The following is a 6,000-nucleotide window of genomic DNA, read 5'->3' as shown; positions in this document are numbered from 1 at the left end:
GATGAGAATGATAATTGTTTGTATGTATGTATGTATGTACATACCTATGATGATGATGATGATGATGATGATTTTGATGTCGATGATGATGATGATGATGATGATGATGATGATGATGATGATGATGATGATGCCGACAAAAAAATTTTCAAAATGTTGACTTCTACTTGCTGTGAAAGCAATTCAGATTATAAGAACCAGCCATTTCATCTCACACACACACACACACACACACACACACACACACACACACACACACACACACACATGCTCATACTGATATGCATAGTCTGTATACACATGCATATAGACATAGCTCTTAGCATAATGACCTAACATCTACATATTATCATCATCATCATCATCATCGACATCATCGTCATTTAACGTCCATCTTTCATGCTGGCATGGGTTAGACTTACAGAGAAAAGACAGGCATTCTGTCGGTTACGGTGACAAGGGTTGCAGCTGATCCAGTCAATAGAACAGCCTGTTCATGAAATTAACATGCAAGTGGCTGAGCGCTCCACAGACACATGTACCCCTAATGTAATTCTCAGGGAGATTCAGCATGACACAGAATCTTTTCTACTCTAGGCACAAGGCTCGAAATTTTTTGGGAAGGGGTCAGTCAATTAGATCGACCCCAGTACGCAACTGGTAATTAATTTATCAATCCTGTAAGGATGAAAGGCAAAGTCGACCTCAGTGAAATTTGAACTCAGAATTTCTGCCAGCTCGCTGCCTTCCTTGTTTCTAAATATTTATTTCTTTATTGCCCACAAGGGAGCTAAACACAGAGGGTACAAATAAGGACAGACAAAGGGATTAAGTCGATTACATCGACCCCAGTGCGTAACTGGTACTTATTTAATTGACCTCGAAAGGGTGAAAGGCAAAGTCAACTTCAGCGGAATTTGAACTCAGAATGTAAAGACAGATGAAATACCAATAGGCATTTCACCCGGTGTGCTAACATTTCTGCCTGTTCACCGCCTTCAGCATAACACAGAATATGACAAGTCTGATCCTTTGAAACAGAGGTACTACTCATTTTTGTCAGCTGAGTTGAGTGGAGCAACATGAAATAAAGTGTCTTTCTTAACGCTACAACGCACTACTAGGAATCAAACTCACGACCTTACAATCGTCAGCTGAATACCCTAACCACCAGACTACATGCCTTCACTAGTATAAAAGACTATACAAGGTTTGATCAATAAGTATCCGGATTGTTGCCAGAGTAACGAAGCTAAAGTATGCAGAGCAAAGCCACTTGGTAAAGATTGACCTTGAACTTTGTTGCGCATGTGCACTAAGTTTTAACATCCTAGCTCACTTCTGCTGTTTACAGCAATGCTTGGAAGGAAGATGTGTAACATGTGATCATCACATTGACTATTACAGAGAAAGTTGTCATGGCAATACCTGCTCAGAGGCCTACGCAAAGTTGCAGAAAGTGTATGGAGAGGAGTGTATGAGCTGCACACAAGTGTATGGGTGGTTCAGACATTTCCAAGATGGCCAAAAAAATGTAGATATAGACAAATGCTCTGGGAGACCCACAACCAGCAGAACTGAGGACAAAACATTGCAGATGTTTGTGCAGCTTTGAGGGGAAATTGCCAAATCACCATCCATGAATTATCAGATATGCAGATTAGTAACGGTTCCGTTCAGTCCATTATCACTGAAGATTTCTGTGTGAGATGCATCAAAACTACTTTTAGCTGATCAAAAAGACACTCGGGTTTCAGTTGCACAAGATCTTGATTGTGTTGAGAACGATGAAAAACTTTAGAAAGCTTTGTGTAGGCTTCTGAGCAGGAATCACCGAGCTTTTAGTAAAATTCGATGCAGATTCTCTGCTTAACTTTCTCTGTCATGGTCAATGCGATGATCACATGCTACACACCTTCCTTCCAAGCACTGCTGTAAACAGTGGAAGTGAGCTAGAACATTAAAACTTAGTGCGCATGCACAGCAGAGTTCAAGATCAATCTGTACCAAGCGGCTTCACTCTGCATGCTTTAGCTTCGTTACTATGGCAACAGTCCGGATACTTATTGATCAGACCATGTACATGTATACTGTTTCAAAATTTTGCACAAGGCCAGCAATTTTGAAGGAGAGGTTAAGTTGATTACATCAACTCCAGTGTTCAACTGGTACTTATTTATTGACCCTGAAAGGATGACAGGCAAAATGAACTCCAGCAGAATTTGAACCAGAATGTAAAGGTGGACGAAATGCCACTACACATTCTACCAACTTGCGATCCTACTATACATACAAAATATACAGATTAACATTTACATGTTGTATATGCGAATTTCCTTTATGTGGTTCATGTATTTGTTTAGATTTTTGTTAAGAAAATAAGGGCAGTGTTATTGATTTTTTATAGGGCTTTCATAATTGGTGGGAGGAGGAGTGAATGTTATCCTTAGAGCAGAAATGTCTCTCTAATGCTTGCAAATGAGTAGTCTCTCAACCATTTTGAGACCAACTCACCTGTGACAAACCCTCATTCTATGACACAAACTTTCTCTTTTAAAGTAATCTATTGGGTCGTCCAGAAAGTTCATGCTGATTTATAGTAGTTTACCTTTAGACTTATTTGCCATGAAACCACCTCAATTCCAGGAAGAGTGTATTTTCAAGTTAAAGGAAAAATAGAGACGCATTGTGCAACAAAATGGTTCATATTTGGTTGATTAAAAATGTAATGGCAAGTATTTATTGACCTTTTTCTTTCCTTTAAAAATCGGCATGAACTTTCTGGACAACCCAATAAATTAAAATCTTCCATTAAAATTCATGTCATTTTGTTTCAAACACTAACTTAACCCTCACTGCGATGTTAAAATGTTTGCAGATGCTGATTTAATTTGTTAAAATTATATCATGTGTTAAAGCTACATCATACGAAACAGAAAATTCAGGAACGTATTCTACTGTCAAAAATGAGTTAACATGGCTCCCATTTCTCAAGTGCACAAAGACAGTACCAAATATAATCAGTTCATCATCATCATCATTTGCTAGGTTGACAGGAGTAGGCACACCAGACGACTGGTGCCAAACTCTACTATCTGCTTTGGTATGGTTTGTACAGCTGGTTGCCCTCCCCACTAATGCCAACCACTTCACAGAGCAGAGTGAGCATCTTTTACCTGGCACCAGCACCAGTGAGGTTACCAAGCAACTTGCAAGACATAACCCCTCGACTGAGTGGGAAGTAATTTGAGAGAGATGGTTTTGGTGCCAGGTAATGAAAGGTTAGAGAATGATATAGGAGGAGAGGTAGGTGTGTTGATTAAGAGGAGAGGAGATACATGGCTACCCCAGGTGAAAAGAGAAGCGAGAAAGGAGAGAAAGAGAGAGGTGAGAGAGAGAGAGAGAGAGAGAGAGAGAGAGAGCGATTGCATAGATAAATATTTCACAATTATATCATAGAAACATTTATGTACAAAACATTTAGTGAGAGAGCTCAATAAAGATGTAATAAATGAAATCTTAAATAAGTAAGAAAAAAAAAAGGAAGGTAAAACAGGAAATTAGAAAAATTATTTTCTTTATTTTATTTTACGTGATTTTTCGTAGTTTACCAATTTTAATTGAAGGAGAATTTCTCTAGTTTCTAAGACCAAAGCATATCAGGTCAACCGGTCCATGATATCTCCCTGAAACAGACAAACTAAGCCAAATGGAAAGTGTGAGTGTGTGTGTGTGTGTGTGTGTGTGTGCGCATGTGTGTGTGTGTTGGAATGACTTCACTATAGGTACATAGAGACACTTGCACACACACACACACACACACACACACACACACACACAAGGAATATGTTCAAAAAAAGATGAGAAAGTTTTGTTGTAGGATAGTGGTGATGTTCTTTCATAATATGTTAGTGTGTGTGTGTGTGTGTATGACAGAGAGAGTGTTTGTGTGTGTATATGACAGAGAGAGAGAGAGAGTGTGTGTGTGTTTATCTGTGTGTGGTTGTATGAGTGTGATTGTGGGATCGTGTGTGTTGGGGGTACTTCACGCATACGTGCACACATCATAAAACAAAAGAAAAATACAAGAAAATGAGGAAGGCAATGAGAATTCTTGCAGGGCAGTGGTGATGACCATGTATTTTCATGAAGCATGTGGAACCTTTATCAGAAAGTGGGCCACATGGCACATGGCTCACCCTCAGCCAGGCTGCACTACTAAAAGGAGTCTAAGGTAATTTTTCTCTTTAGGTGTGCTATTCAGAGTATTCCATGGCCCACAGTTTGTGAATGTGTGTGTGTGTGTGATTGAAGGTGTGTACATGCATGTAGGTATAACAAGGTAAAATGTTGATTTGGGGTCGGAATTGAGCGTGTTATGATGGTATGTGCAATGTGTGCTATTTTATGGTTGTTTTGTATGCTTCTGTATGATCTTAAACAATCAACAAGAAACAGAATATTATTTTGACGTTAGCCATGAAAATGGTATCAATTAAATGAATAAATGAAAGAGAAAAGAAGGAGGGGGAGAGAGAGAGAGAGAGAGAGAGGAAGAATGAGAGAGAAAGAGAGAGACAGAACAAGAGAAAGATAGTGAGAAAGAGAAAGAAAGAGAGAAAAATAGAGATATATATAGACAGTATTGAGAGAAAGAAAAAGAGAAAGAAAGGGGGAAAAAAGAAAGAAAGGAAGAAAGAAAGAGAGGAAAGAGAGACAGAGAAAAAGAAAGAGAGAAATAAAGAAAGTGATGGAGATGTAAAAAGCAAGGACAAAAAGAGATAAAAAATGTGTCTTTGTATGAAAGAATGAAATGGATGAAAGAGAATATTGATCCTGAAAGAATTTTTTTTTTCCTTTTCTGAAAGTATATTCTGTGAAATGAAAAGAAGAATGAAGACAACCAACAGTCTATTCTTTATTTTTTTTTTTCTTTTCATATCTTGCTGTTTGTTGTTACTTTCCATTCAATGAATGCTCATAAAATGACTATGTGCAGTAAAGTATATGTTTCTATCAATGTGTAAACATGTGCGTGTGTATTTACATGTATACACATATATGTATATATATATGTGTGTGTGTGTTTATGTAAGTAGCTGAAAACTGGTAGTTGTTAAAAAAATTTGAAACAAGGATTTTCTGAAATAACAAAGCTACTACCCTATATAGACATAAAAGTTATCTGACATCTGATGGCATGTTTCTGCTAAATTTAAGTCTGAAAAAATGCTATTTTATTCTCATTAATAGAAAGAGATATTCTACATGCATATTTACACATATAACTCCCTCTTTCTCTCTCTCACACACACACACACACACATACACTCCCTCTCTCGCTTTTTATATTAAACATACATATACATCATCATCATCATTATCATCATCATTATCATCATTTAAAGTCCACTTTCCATGGTTTGGATGATTTAACAGGAGCAAGCTGGAAGGCTGCCATGCTCTCCTGAGTACTTTGGTGGGATTTCTATGGCTGGATGCCCTTCCTAATGCCAACAGCTTCACAGAGTGTACTGGGTGTTTTTAAATAGCACCAGCACCACCACCAGTGGGGTTACCAAACACCTTGCAAGACAAAAACTCTCAATTGAGTCATGAGTAGAGTGGAAAGAGGTAGCTTTGTGTCAGATGATAAGTTAGAATATGATAGAGGGATAGAAACATGTTTTGCAACAGAGGAGATATCTGGCTACTCCAGGTGGAAATAGAGAGAGGGGAAAGAAGAAAATGTAAATATGTATCAGAGTATACCCTGGTTTAATAACTGCTAGAATTTTTTTTTAATAGCACAAAACGTCAATAATGATTGTATCTTAATCATTACAAACAATAAATAAAATGAAATAAATTAAAATAAAATAAAATGAAAATTAGCAATTTTATTTATTATTAGTTGGTGTTAATTGTTTGGTTTACTTTTATTTTTTTATGAATTCAATCAAATGATGGGATGGGAATTTAATTAGAATACTCAAGAAT

This window comes from Octopus bimaculoides, chromosome 2, assembly GCF_046866305.1.
Source record: "Octopus bimaculoides isolate indiv1 chromosome 2, ASM4686630v1, whole genome shotgun sequence".
Lineage (NCBI taxonomy): Eukaryota > Metazoa > Mollusca > Cephalopoda > Octopoda > Octopodidae > Octopus > Octopus bimaculoides.
The sequence above is the reverse complement of the archived record's forward strand: the minus strand, read 5'-3'. Positions refer to the sequence as shown.